At 49.5% G+C, this 14,714-nt stretch overlaps 1 protein-coding gene and 2 long non-coding RNA genes across 4 annotated transcripts in view; 1 reads left to right on the top strand and 2 right to left on the bottom strand.

Moving 5' to 3' along the window:
* Positions 1 to 14,714, bottom strand: part of LOC108391032 (uncharacterized) — a 332,816-nt gene that overhangs the window by 20,872 nt on the left and 297,230 nt on the right. The gene's annotated exons all lie outside the window — the stretch shown is intronic.
* LOC140846216 (uncharacterized) lies at positions 1,200 to 2,300 on the bottom strand. The gene is made up of 2 exons (XR_012125168.1): positions 2,160 to 2,300; positions 1,200 to 1,516 (listed from the first exon to the last, which is right to left on the bottom strand). It is a non-coding gene; the product is annotated as an uncharacterized lncRNA (long non-coding RNA).
* FGF1 (fibroblast growth factor 1) overlaps positions 2,138 to 14,714 on the top strand; it is a 90,040-nt gene continuing 77,463 nt past the window's right edge. For both annotated transcript variants that reach the window (XM_073221872.1, XM_073221873.1), the window contains exons 1-3: positions 2,138 to 2,278; positions 3,327 to 3,405; positions 10,535 to 10,683. The gene's annotated coding sequence lies outside the window, so the exon portion shown is untranslated. The remainder of the gene's footprint in view (positions 2,279 to 3,326; positions 3,406 to 10,534; positions 10,684 to 14,714) is intronic.

Here is a 14,714-nt window from a genome sequence, read left to right as displayed (position 1 = left end):
CAAAGGCCCTTTCTAAAAACAGCAGACTCTACATAGGTTGACCCCACTTCTCTCCAATCCTCCCATATTTGCTAGATTTCATAGGATTTCATAGTCCTTTCATATAGATTCTGACACCTAATTCTTGGTCCATATCCCCTAACACCCCCTCCATGAGATAGGTCAAGCCTCATTATTTATTGTTGACCTCCATTATACATTCTTAATCAAATACCCCTCCTTCTTACAATTATTTGAGTAATTATTAAATGAACTGTTTCACTCACCTGCCTGGAGGAGCCACATCACGCATTTTTGTTCCTGTGCCTTCTAAAGCAATTTTGAAAAATGATGTCACCTATGCCTACATTTTAAAATTGATACATTAAATGTTCATCAAGTTCATATGGCTTTGAGATAATAGCTTCTATCATATCGTAAATATTGCAATTTTAAAATTAAGCTGTGATATCATTCTTCAAGTGTACCTATTAATCTGTTATTATTTCCAATATTCCCTATAATTTTTTTTAACTAGTACACTCCCTCAAATTCAAGAGCTTGGAAGAAACAAATCGTGCAAAAACGCCTTAGTTAATCATTAAAGGAAGCTGAATTAAATTATTAAGGCAGCTTCGGGTTTGGGGACAGTGGTACCTTAGTGAGATTTTTGCAGTGAGGCATATGCTTTTCAGAAAGGGAAGGATTACTATCAACACAGATACTTTCTCAGGCAAACCAGCTGTAGGATGGTGTACCTACAGACACGGGGAACCTGGAAACTGATTCTCTAAACTAATCCTTGGTGTGTGTCCCTTGCAGGTCCAACAGACCGCCGCCCTGTGGTAATGCAGCGGGTGGCCGGCAGAGGGCAGCGCAGGAAAGCTGTTGGCGCACTCTCTCCTGCTTTCCGTCAGGGTGGCGGAGAAGGGGGCAAGCCAGCCTGGGGGCCGTGAGCCCGCGGGGCGGCCCTGCCCCGTCCGCCGTGGTGGGTAGGTTTGCACCGTGGATTGTTCATAGGAAGCCGGCTCCGAGGAGAAAGGGGGCCAGAGACTCTGCATCCTGAACCCAGATTCAGAGCCCGGGACTGCAAACAGATGAAAACCTCACCTTTCTCTCTTTCAAGAACTGAGTTTAAGAAATAAATCAAAACGTCACGTCATGGTCTGAATCAACCGTGATGTTTTTGTTTTGCCTCTAATGAAATGAAAACAACAGTGAACACTTGATAATTTATAGCTTCAGGAGACAATCAGGGACGTGGCCGGACGCTCCCGCCCCGGGGCCGGGTGGGGGCTGGGGGCGCCGTGGCCGGCTCCCCTTCCCGGGCCCCCCGCCTCTCCCCGGCTGTCACATCAGATCAGCATCGCCGTCCTCGCGGGGCTGTCGTGAGAAAAAATGAGGCGATGCCGGGAAAGAGCTCAGCGCAGGGACGGCCTTTAGCAAGGGCCCCACGAACGCCAGCGGCGTCGCAGAGACGATGGCCCTGAACTGGCATTCGGTCAGGCCTGGGGCTCTCAACACGTTCCGTTCATGTCTGAAGGGGAAGAATCAGGGGTGAAAAATCAAACGATCTGAATGTTTTTTATTTCACAAGCCCAGGCGTTGGAAGCAGAAACGGCCGAAGAGGGAGGCCGACTCCGTGCCTTCCAGGGTGGGCGCCTTGACCTTGCTCCGCGTGCCTTCCCGGGCGCCCCCAGCCGTGTTAGGGGAGTCCCTGAACCTAAGGCAGCGCGTCGGTGGCCGGCCCTATGTATGCTGACCGTACGACACGTCCACTGACCTAGGACATCAAAGAATAACTTGTTTATTACGTTTATCCTCTGTGAAACCTCCAAGGGTGGGGATGAAATAGTAGAAATTAAGTCAGTACTTTGAACTAATTGATCGGATATTAAAAGTAAGGCTCAGACCGACACTCCCCCGCCCCCCACCACCCCACTTGTGCCTTACACGGGGAAAGGCAGGAGGCGCGAGCTCCCAGAGCCACGGGGGCGGCTCGGGTAAGATAACGGTCCTTTCTCCTGGCAGCGGTCCGGCTCCCAAATAGCTTTTGTGTCCAGTCCAAAAACAAGATCACATGAGAGGGGAGAAATAAATAGGCCTGTCCTTGTCCGTGGGCTTCCTGCGGGCCCACCGGCACCGGCGGCGCGGGGCAGGGCGCTCCCCGGGAAACCCACCTGTCCCGGGAGGTGGGGGCGCGGTCTGCGCCCGGCGCCCTCCGAGCACCCCCCTCGAGCTTCATTCGCACCGCAGAGGATCCGGAGGACGGGCGGAACCAGGACATCGCCCCCTTTCGGTGAGGGACGCGCCCCCCTGATGGGGTGCGGGCGCCCTCTCCCTCCCGCTAGATCCGCGTGCGCGCCGGGGGCCCCGGGCCGGGGCCGGGTGAGCGCGCCCGTCCCTCTTGCTCGAATCCTGCTCGCGCTCAGCCTGCCCGCGCCGCCTCCCCTGCTCCTTCCTCTTTCCTCCCGGATCGGGGTCCGTGGCAGGCCTGGGCCTCCGTGATGGGTGCCGGCTTAGAGCATTCCTGCACCCTCTTCTCTCATTCCGAGGCCAGTTTGCCCCCGAAAGGCCTCGGCAGGTCTAGTTCTGGGCGGGGAAGCAGGAAGCGATTCCTACCAAGCAAATTATCTTTGCTGACATCCAAGATGTTTCCTAGGAAATCATTAGACGAATCTCATTACAGTAGAGGTTATGCTTAGCTTTAAAAAGCCTTGCGTGAAATAGGTTATAAATAAAAGGATGCCGGCGGAAAAAGAGGATGCCAAAAGAGGAAAAACAAAAACGGCCTGTGCGGAGCTTCCTTTCCCCTCGCTCTCTCCCCCTCGCTTCCTGGCTCCCTAGAGCCTTGCAAAATGCACTGGGCAGGTCCAAGGACTCCTTTCTTTGGGGATAACAAGAGGGATGAAATCAAGGGCTGGGGAGAATGGCTCTGTAGGCAGAGTCAAGGGACAAGGACGGGAAGTTGTGCGGCTTGGTGGCCCCTCCTAACGCCTCTGCGTGACATGTACCTGTGCCTGTCTAGGGATGCGTGTAGATGTCACTCACAGACCATTATTCCCTGTCACCTACCACCCCTCCACTATGCACTGCAAGTCTCTATGCTGAGAAAAGCCAACAAAATGTGGGTGGGAACCAGATAACTACTCAAACAAATCGGGTTTCTTTTAATAACAATGGACTGAAGCCCAGCTCGAAGAGACCTAGACAAAAAAAGGAAATGTGTTTGTTCACGTGACTAAAAAGGGCCAGGGCTTCGGTGTGGTGCGCTCCAGGCGCCCAGATGATGGCTTCCTGACTCTCTCTCCGTTTCCCGGCTTAGCATCCCTGTGTCTCTATTCCAGGGAGACGCACTGCTGTGGTGGCCAGATTGCGGCCGGCCGCTCGAGGCTGACATCCTACCGGCACAGCCGCCCTGCAAGAGTAAGTGCTTCCCTTTCGCAGCAGTTCTCGCTAGTCTCAGGCTCACGTCTCCCTGAAACAGGGTGGGTACTGTGTCCATCCCTGCCATGGGGGTGTAGGCATCTCCGTCCGCAACCACATGGGCTGAAATCTATGAAGGGCTGGGGTCCCAAAGACAACGAAGGCGCAGGTGCTGGGAGCGGGGCTGGACAGAGAACAGCCGAGGTCAAGGGTAGCCAGTCTGTGTTGCTTTTTATAATCGTCTGGATTAAGAGTCAAAGCTCCTCCAACCTAACTCCTCCCCCTACCCCCTCTTAGGGTCCACAAAAATTAGCGACAGTAAGTCTCCTAGAGAGGGTATTAGTAGAGCAGGTGACTAGAGACCCCGTGGCACGTCATTCCTGGCAGCCCCTGGTGGTGGGAGAGACACCAGGAGGCTCGTCTCTGGCTTAGTTCCCCGCCCACCCACGGTGCACATACCCTCCAGGGCCCCCAGCCTGCCGGTGCTCCGGGGGGTCGCCCGTTCCCCCTCCCCGCCCTTGGCCCCTCCGTCTTGGTCTCCGTCTGCCCTGCTGATGTGAACCCAGCCTGCCTTTCAAGGCCCAGCAGGCATGCCGCCTCTCCTTGTAGGCCCTCTCTGGCCCACCCAATCTTTTCTGCTTTGTCCCTCTCTGAACCTGGATGGCACTGATAGTCGATATTACAGTTTACTGTATTTTAGTTTTTCCTCTCAACTTGAATTTTACATTCCTGTGGGAAAATTAAATTTCATCCCCTGCCCCCATTGTGGTGCCTAACACATAATGGGGTGCCCGATTAAGGACTTACAACTAATTGACCAATAGAAAGTCAGCCTCCCTAATTAACTTAGAAGAGAATGGCTAGATTCCTTGAGGCTCTTAATTCTGATTTCAAAATATTAGCCAACAATGATTGAGCTCTAAATGTAGGCTGGAGCCCTCCAGGCACCCTCTCGGGTATCCTCACAAAGACCCTTCAAGGCAAATGACTGCTATTATCCCCATGTAACAGATGGGGAGACTGAGCCTCAGATCACACAGCCAGTGAGTGGTGACACGGGCACCCCAGGCATGTCTGCCATCTACTTTCCGATCAAATCCATCATTTATATGCTTATCAGTGGGGCTTCCTGCTGCCTGATTTTAGACAGCAAGGGGCTCTGGTGACCGGTCAGAGAGCATGAAGAAGCCAAGATATTCTGGACTCGTCCTGCCACTGGGGCCCCCAGTGCCTCTACACGGGTCCTTATTAGATTGTGCCCAGCGGTGGAGGCACGATCTGCCTGCCCCAGAGCCCAGAAGAGGCACAGGGGATTCACAAAAGAAGGTGCCCCTGCGTCTCTGTAGAGAGCGAGGTGCTTTGTGATTAGTGGGGTGCAGTGGTCTTTGGAGAAATGTTAGCTGGACGGTAGTAGGCTTTAGAATTTAAGCTTGCTCTGCCCATCACCAGGCATGGTCCTGACCTTCCTCCTACCCCCTGACCCCAGAGATGAGGCAGGGAACTTCCCTCAGAGGGTCACTTGCAGGATGTGGAAAGCAACCAAATTCTGACCTCAAAGGAAACCAATCCTGAGAAAATGGGTATTTTTTACACTATCTGTGCCTCTGTGTCCACCTACTGGCCTCCGGGCTGATGTGGCACCCAGGGTGCTGGTGACGCCCTTGGTCTGAGGGTATTATGTTTCTTTGATGCACACTAACCTATTCGTTTGGGTTAATGTCTTCTCAGGAGCAGGTCCTTTTGATTTATGCCATGAATCCTCCCAATATCCCATGAGGGGGTCGGGGAGCAGGTATCCTCACAGCTTGAATCATGCCCCAGATTATGTAGAAGCGGAAAAGGGCCCAGAATGGGAACAGAAGAACTCTGAGGTCTTTAGCATCCAAGCCTGATTGCTTCTCCATGAGGTTATGATAGAAAAAAATTAAAGCCAAAAGAATTATGTAGGGTAAATAAAATTCTCTGGGTAAATGTTTAAGAGTAAAACCACTGCAGGACCCAAGAGAAATGAAAATATGTGTTCACACAAAAACTATATGCAATGCAGATGTTCACAGCAACATTATTCATAATGGCCAAACAGAAGAAACAAGCCAAGTGCCCTTTAACTGATGAATGGAAAAATAAAGAGTAGTATATCCATACAGTGAAATATTATTTAGCCACAAAAAGGAATGAAGTTCTAATACATGCATGCTACAATATGGATAAACCTCAGAGACACTAAGCTTTGTAGGAGAAAGATGCCCGTACGATATGCTACCATTTATATGAAATGGCCAGATGAGGCAAATGAATGGAGACAGAAAGTAGATATGTGGTTGCCCAGGACTGGCAGGAATGGGGAATGGGGAGTCATTGCTAATGTGTATGGGGGGCTTTTTGGGGATGACAAAAATGTTCTAAAATTTGATAGTGGTCACGGTTGCTTGATCATGTGAACATACTAAAATCACTTAACCGTATACTTTAAATGGGTGAACTGTAGGGTATGTGAATTATGTCTCAATTAAGTTGTTTAAAAACCTAAAGCATGGCCAATGTAATAATGAACCTAGTGATGGGGCTTCACTGAACGATGTGGCCTCACCCTGTTTTCCCTGATAAGCTCAGGTCTGGTTCCACAGAGCTTGGCCATGGGCCACCCAGACAGTCCAAGCAGAAAGAACATTGATGGAAATGATAGATCCCTAGATTTCTCCCCACAGTCTGAGCTAAGAGATTCTCCCCAGCCCTCCCCTGTGTAGATCATGTTAAATTTATGGAATCAATCTCACTATTCTATTTTCAACTCTGGGCTTCAGATCATGCTTCCAAAAGCATTCCCCTAGGATAATACATAGGATGAATTTATGTTTTCTCTAAGGTTTGTCTTTTTACATTTAAATTTCTGATACATCAGAAATTTAAATGATAAACTGGAGATCTAGGTTGTTTGGTTTTTCCAAGTAAATAGAAAATTATTAAATCAGGAGTTTTACATTTGGAGTTGAAATGGACTTGGGGTATTACTTCCTGAAATCAAATGTAAAAAAAAAAACATGTGAGTGAGTTGTGTGTGTGTACACATGTTTTTCTGGGGAACAGGTTTACAGATGTTGTCGGATTCTCAAGGGGTTTTGTGACTCACAGAAAGACCACTGGGCTCTCTGCAACTGATAACCTGAGGTTGACGAGTCGTGCACATTCCATGCACCAAGGCCTAATCTGAGCCAACAACATAGTTATTAAGCAAGTACATGGGAGACCTGAGCAATCTGTCCTGGGGACAGTTCTCTGACCCATCGTGTGAGGCTGTACCGCCTTTGGGTTTGATGTTTCACTGAGGCAGAGAACTAGAAGTGATTCTCACTGACTGTCCTTGGGTTTATAAAACATTAGGTTTTTCATCATCTGCTGGCAAATCAATGGAGCTAATAAACCATTTTATCTGACAAACTTCGGGGCCCGCCCATCACAGAATTTGAGGAGGTTTACAGTCCAATAAAATAAATTAGTGATAAAGTGGAAATAAAACTGCCATTACAAAGAAGGTGGCAAATGCACGTGTCCAGACTCATACATTCATGTAATAAATGTATGTATGTAACACCCAGTATGTGCCAGGCATTGTCTAGACTGGCAGCTTTCAAAGTGTGGTTCCTAGACCAGTAGCATCAGCATTGCCTGGGGACTTGTTAGACATGCAGATTCTCAGGCCTACCCCACATCTACTGAATTAGAAGCTCTGGAGTGGGGACCCAGCAATCTGTGGTTCAAAACATGTTCAAGTGATTCTGATATACACTCAAGTTTGAGAAATCCTGGTGGAAGTAGGGGGAATATAATGGTGAAAAGACAGATAAAATCCCCTGCTCTCCTCACGGAGTTTACATTCCAGTGTGGGTGCAATAGGGGAGACAGAAAACATGTAAATAAATAACTGAACGTGATAGTTTTCAGATAACAGTAAGATCTGTGAAGGAAAAAAAAGTGAGGGGCTGTCAAAGACCGTGATGAGGGGCTGATTTAGAGGAGCTGGCCTGAAATGAGGCCAGAGTGATAAGCAAGAGCCATGCAAAGAGTGGAGGGGCAGAAAATAATTGCTTATACTTTAGGGTGCAGGCAACAGGAAGTGCAAAGGCCCAGAGGCAGGACCCTGCTTGGCCCATACGAGGAGCAAAGTGCTGGAACATGGTGAGCAAGGAGTGTGCAGGGGATGGACGTGGAGACGCGGGTGGCCGCAGCAAGCTTATGTTGGGTTGTTGGTACAAGGGAAAGGCACTGGACAGTTCTGAACAAACAAGGACATGATCCGATTTACGTTTTAGCAGGATCTCTCTGGAGTGAACCGTAGTGGATAAAGGCAAAAGCAGGGAACTCAGTGAGGAGGATGTGGCAATGGTCCAGACAAGGAATGCTGTTGTTTGGAGAGACTAGAGCAACATGAAAGATCTATTATTAAGTGAAAAACAACCATTCAAGACATTGCGCATAGTAAACCAGTTCTAAGCACACACCCATTCAGGTGGACAGACATGTTTTTTTTACCTGAAAGGAGCCAGAAAAAAAGTTAATAGTGGTGATCTTTGGGGACAAGGGGGTTAGTAAGGCTATGTTATACCTTTCTGTACATGATACATTTTTATCATATGCATGAAGCCACTACTTTTATTTAAAGATAAAATATTTTAAAATAAAAATTAAAAAACTGAGATTGAGGAAAAGAAAACAGAATAGGCCACGGTGGTCAACATCGGGAAGAGGGAGCCACCCCTTGTGGGTTTGACCTTTCCAAGCATCCTCCCCTGAAACTGCTGGTGAGCCAGGCTGACAAACTGGGATGAGCTCACATTCTAGGATTACAGGGGGGTCAGGTGCCCCCCACTTGAGAACCACCAGGCCCCCTTTCTGTCCTGCAGCTATGGTGATGCTTGTGGCTACCACAGCTCCCTGGGCAATGAATACAATTTCCTGTGGACGTCTGCTGCATTTCCCTGTGCCCTGTTTGTCCAATCTTTCTCCTCCGTCATCTTGGCAGCTGGTTCAGCATGAGGCCAGCATGCCCTTCCTTCACTTGCATGGCTGGGCATAAACAGAAGGAAATACTTGGCTGGGAGACAGAGTAGCAGGCAGCTACTGATTTCTCCTGTCAGCTGATTAGGGTTTGTTGCATTTGAACAAGGTCAAATGAAATTAGAAAGAAAATGCGGTGTGTCTGCTGTGCGTTTCACATAATTTTATCATCTATGTAAACAGCATGAATGCAGGGGAAATTTTAAAGTAAATATTGAATGTCAGCCTTAGGATTCAAGGACAAGAAACCAGGGCTGATGAGTTGTGCCTAGAAAGAGAGAGAAAATGTATTTACTGGGGGCATTTTGAATCCTGCTGAGTCTGTCACGCTCTGGTTTTTCTTTCAAGTTGATGCAGTTAAAAAGTGATAGCTTTATGTCTGATTTTCAGAGGCATCAAGTGCAGAATAAATAAAAAACACAGAAATGCCATATTCTACCTTTATCACCCTTCTAAACATCTTATAAGAGGCTTAAAGCCATTTTCTATTATTGCAACCCCTGAAGTGCTTTGGGAGTGAATCAATCTCTTAAGATGTGGAAGGACAATTCTCACCTCCAGCATCAGCCACAACATTTTAGATGTGCATGATGCTGGCCAAGGCCACACCTATGTGGATAAGCCTACCTGGTTTCTACTATGATTTTTATTGGACCTCCATTGTCATCCTTTCTCAGACCCCACCTGTGCAGTGCTAGCAGGCTTGCATAGAAGGTTTTAATTACTGCAGACATGGCTTTAAAAGTGGTCTAAGAACTTTGAGGGGCGATACGGGTTTTGTTTCATACTCTGTATAGGATGTAGCATGTTGTGGATGCTCACTAAGCAGCTTCAACAGCTGTTATTCCCATGGCTACTTCCTGGCCCGGAGCTGGAGGGCTATTCTGATGCCAGACATCTCGACTAGGTAACCTGCAAGTCCCTTTCCTGCTAAATATCAGTTTTGTCAAAAAGCATTAAGGTTATGTCTCATGCCTCAAAATATCTGAATATATATTACTTAAAAGATAACTCTAGATACTTGACATGGGAAGTTGAAATAAATATGGAACTTGAGGGATGTTAACTTGAAATTTTAAAAAAATTTAATATTGAGGGGAATTACATTACATTAAATAATTTAAGAACCTAAGGATTCCTTCATTCCCCACCATCTGGCCAAGAGTTATTTGTACAGGCAGCGTTCCCCCTCCCTTACCCGGTCCTGGCTACTGGCATAAAGATGACACCCACAGTCCATTGAAGAAATCCCCACAGCACGAAGCTGGACTCACCTGAGGATTCATTCGCTTAGTTCAGCAAGGACAGGCTTGACCACTAGTGAGGAATGATAGAAATACTCTCTCTACAGCCCCTCCCAGCCCTGACCTGGATGGCCATTGCCTTGAGTGGTTTTGCAAAATGCCCTTTGCAAGGCTTGGCTCTGGGAATGACACAGACACAGACACAGACACAGACACAGACACAGACACAGACACACACAGACACACACACAGACACACAGACACACAGACACACACACACCTACACCCTCGGCAGGATGCCAGTGACGGAACAGAAAAGGACTCCCTTTCATCCAGCAGCCTTCTGATTCCAAAGCAGCTACTCTGAGCCCCGACCTGCTGTTTCCCTGGTGACTGAGGGCTCAAAATAAACAGGATTCTGCTCAGATGGGCCAGTAGTCCATTTAGCTCAGCCACTTGCCCCAAGACAAACCACGTTAAAATAACACCCAGGATAGCTGCTGCTGTCGCCCTTTCTGCTTCCCTTCCCCGCTGGCCAATAGCTCTGGGTTCCTGGGCCTGCTGCTGTCTGCCCAGAGCTGGGGGCACGCAGAGCTCTGCGTATGTCCCCGTGGGTGGGGTTGGTATGGGCTGTTGTCTAAGGGCAGGTCCCCCCTGCTGATAAATGAGGCCAGAGGGAGACCTAGAGGCGGACATTCTCAGCCCCCCAGCCTGAATCGCTGCTTCCCACACCGCCCCGCGGGACTGGTAGCCGGCTCTGTAGCACGGTGTCTGGAGGCGGGCCAGCAACCTGATGTGCATGCCATGGCCCGTCCCCTCTCCCCACACAGACTGCAGTAACCGAGAGGTTCAGAGAGCTGGCGCGGGGCTGCTCAGGAGGCAGCCGCAGCACAGTGACAGCGACGGAGCGGACAACAGCAAGTGGATTTCCTTTCCCCTGGGACAGAGAGGCGCGGCCCTCGGCCTACCAGCTCTTCAGGTAAGAATCAGAGTCTGTGTTCCAGGGAAACGAGAGCAGGTTATAGCCAGAGCTGAGGTTGCGTATGTGCATGGGTGTGTGCGTCTGTGTGTGTATGTGTCCCTGAGTACAAGGCTCAGGCAGCTTGGAAGGGAAAGAAAATCAGCTGATGTTTTAAGCAGCTACCACTGAACTGGCTGTCCCGCAGGGGAGCACCCAGGAGCTCACCCCTGGCTGTGTTTAAATCACGGTGCAGACTGCCCAGGGGGAAGGGCTTGCTGAAGGCCCGGGCATGTAAAAATAGCACCTAGAACTGAGAGACTGTAAAAATAATCATGCATCATGCTGCCCATTATCTGCATTCCCCCACCGCCAGGCCGGTGGGGATTGAAGGGGTCAAAACGTTGTCATTTACTCGTCCTGGACTTGGCCCTTTCTGCTCAGCAGAGGCCGAGGGCTGCGGCCTCAGTGTCTGGCTCGCATCAGCTTGCTGTGTCACTGTCACCCTCCTGGGGGCCTGGAGATCCAGCTACCTCAGGAAGCCTGTTCGCTGGCTGGGCACCTTAGATTTTTGTCACTCTCTTAATATAAAAAGCACCCTGAAATATGGGGTTACCCGAGTATATTCTGATAGGGTGGTGTTGCGATGGCCCCGCTGGTCACCTGGATTCCTTCTTACCTTATCTCTGATTTTTGAAAACCACATCCTCATCTCAGAATGCCTCCACAGGTAAGCGCTGGCGGAGAAGGAGCGGGAATGACTAGCCACTGGGCACATTCTCGGGCACTTACGCTAGCCACACCCATGTTACTGGTCCACGCCCAAAGTATGCAAGGCTTCTGGAGAAGAGCGCTTGAAAAATTCAGACCTCCAGGTCTGGAGTGGGAATTTCTGGCATTTAATCATGGACGCATTTTTCAGAGAACCAGAAAAGACCCACCTTACCTGGCTGTTCGGGTCCAAGAACCCCTTCTGTGCCTCGGCATAAAGCAAACACTCTGGGCTTTCTTTGGCTGTTTAAATCCACCTTCACTTTTCTGCCCTCCTTTCTGCATTGGTCTCTGGCACTGCCCCTTTCCTTTACTGTAGGGATATGATTGTTGATGATTTAGCTCTGCCAACACCAGTGAGAGGATGAGAGAATCGCGGCAGAGGGTGAGCCGGGCTCCGTGTGAGCATAAGCCACCCTGCCGGTGCAAAGGGTTGAAAAGCCACCCCTGGCTTTGCAAAGTGGTGTCTAGCAAAGGGCTGGCCAGCTGTTTACTAGGACTTTCTGGACTTTCTGCATGAAAGAGTGTGAATTTTGGTGGAGACTGTGATTCACAGTCACAAATTTCCTTTTCCTTTGTTTTTTTTTTGTGTTGGTCATTGAGAGCTTCCAAGGAAGTCCCCCTTTTGAGAGCTCTATCTGAAGGCAAGTTCACCAGCTGGTGGCCACTGGAGGCTTTCTTCTGTTGACCCTGCCTTTTTTAGTATGAGTAAATGGAATTGCAAATGAAGTACTCCATCAAAAACAAAGTTAACACACAAAAAATTAAGGGACAAAACACTGAAATTCTCATAAACTCTCTCCCAAATCTGATGTGCCTATATGCATATATGGCTTGCCTGTTTCAAAAAAGGATTTAAGGAATAAGTATCCAGCTGGTTAGTTTGACTTCAAAGGCCAGTAACAGCAGCAGGAATGATGATAATATTTGCAGTGGCAATAGTAGGCAGACACTCATACGCTGCCTCTGTGCCTACTGAGCAAAGGGACATTCAATCCCAGAACAGAGAGTACGCTTGCTCACCTTGCGGGGGGTCTCTGAGGTCTGTTTGTTGATAGAGTTGATCTCCTAACATCTATGCTCCACGGTCTGAAAGATGATTTCCAAATATTGCTCTTGTTTCTGAGTTTGTAAGGATGTGGTTCCACAGATGATGCAACGTGCCCAAGATACCATACACCTGCTTTTGAGGGACCCCAAATAAACTATTAAGGATTGTAGATGGCCCCACCATGCTAGCTTCCAGGAGTTAGCGACCATGTCGACTGGAAGGCACACCCCTTCCACCTCAGCAAATAGGCGTTGGCTGCTGAACACAATACTCTTTGATTCTGGCTACGGGGAAAATAACCTGTAGTCATTTGTGCCACAAACCTACCTGTTTTAGGTAAATACAACACCTATTCCTGACACATAAATTATATGAGAATGAGTATTTTTCCTTAAGAAAGGACTTGCTAGTCAATAAATGTTCACCAAGTACCGACAAGGTGTCCCATCTCAAGATGTAACTGGATTCAACCCACTCGACCATGGGGAAAAGAAGGAACTGCCTGGGTGGGCAGGTTCCAGAGGCCGGGCCTGGGCTGACAGGATGTCCCACTCAGGTGGGAGGGACAGGACTTCAAGGCATGAACAAGGACATGCATGGGGGCCAGTGGCCTACAGGGAGAGATAAGGAGGGGAGAGCAATTATTTTGGCTCCTGAAGTTCCCTGCTCAAGAGATGCAGCATAACATAGTGGCCAAGTGCAAAGACTCTGCACAGCCAGGCCTCCCGGGGTTCAGATTCAGACTCTGCCACTTATTGGTCTTGTGTCCTGGCACCTCAGTTTCCTCATCTCTAAAATGGAGTAGTAACAACTTTGTTGTTGAAAGGATCAAATGAGTAACACTCCTAGCACAGTGCCTGGCTTATAACACCTCATTATTATTATTGAAAGATAAGTCCTAAAAGGCTGCCCACAAGTCCATTTGTTCCAAAGTCCAAAGCGACACTTGGTGAGTGGCCACTAGTGCCACCTTTGGGGCAGCCCAGAGGTGCTTTCGCTTTGGTGTGGAGCTTCCCTCGGGTCTCTGAGTGTTCAGAAAGAGGAGAGCTTCTGGGCTGCTCGCCAGGGTGCCTCATGCCCTTAGCGTGGGCCAGGCATTCTGCTTGGCTTCACCGGTATGAGTGAATCAATCTCTGCTAACCACTGAGAAGTCGGGCCGTTTGAAATGCAGGAGTTGGGGCTCAGTGGGCTGGGCCACTTGCCTAAGGTCACACAGTTACCAAGTGGCAGGGCCAAGCTTCACTTCCAGGCTGGGCTCCTAATGTGCGTAAGGATCACAGGGGAGCTTGTTGAAAATCAGGTTCCAGGTCCTACCACAGAAGTCCTGACTTAGCCAGGTTCCTGAGGGCCCAGGACTCCGCATCTCCTCAGTGGGGCCCAGGTGACTCCACTGCCTTGGGCCCCGGGGCCCCGTCTCCCAGTCGCTCTGGTACCCTTCTCTTCATTACCGTTGGTGAGGACACAGTCGCGCAGCCTGAATCAGGGGCGGTTAGCCTCTTTTTTCTCATCACCTTCTTCCTGAACGACCACTTTCCCTGAACTGGGCCTCCGCTTGTACCACAAACTACTGCACACCCAGCGGCTATGTGCCGGGCACAGCGGCGAGCCCCCACCTGGTGTCTCACTCAGTCCTCACCACCTCCTGACTTAGGTGCTGCTATTACCCACATCTTACAAGTGAGGGAGAAGCCCTGGCCGGCAAGTGGCTGACTGGCACCCAACCTCAGGACTAGCAGGCTGTCCGCGTGCAGACGTGCAACCTCCAGGCTCGTCCATGACAGCGGCTTCAGCTCATCGTCAGGCCACGCTTCCTTCCCAAGTTGGTGTCTCTCGGGTTCATATTCCTCTCTCCTGCACCCTCACACCCGGGCTCCCATTTAGTTTGTTCAGAAGACGATCTGTCCCTGTGGGTCCCCACTTCCGTTTCATTCATTAAGTCAGAGAGGTGGGGGGCAATGACAGGCAGAAGGCAGGTGTTATGCGTGGCACTGCATCCCCCCCAAGTCCACTAGTTGAAATCCTGACCCCCAGTGTCTCAGAATATGACCTTATTTGGAGATAGTGCCGGTACAGAAGTAATAACTGAGGCCAGCAGGGCGGGCCCTGATCAAGTGGGACTGGCGTCCTTATAAAAAAGGGAAACTGGGACACAGTGACAATGCAGATGGAAGATGACGTGAAGAGACCCAGGGAGAAGACAGCCATCTATAAGGCGACCAGGGAGGCCTGG

The sequence above is a fragment of the Manis javanica genome, chromosome 14 (assembly GCF_040802235.1).
Source record: "Manis javanica isolate MJ-LG chromosome 14, MJ_LKY, whole genome shotgun sequence".
NCBI lineage: Eukaryota > Metazoa > Chordata > Mammalia > Pholidota > Manidae > Manis > Manis javanica.
Note: the sequence above shows the minus strand (reverse complement) of the source record. Positions and strands in the feature narration are given on the sequence as shown.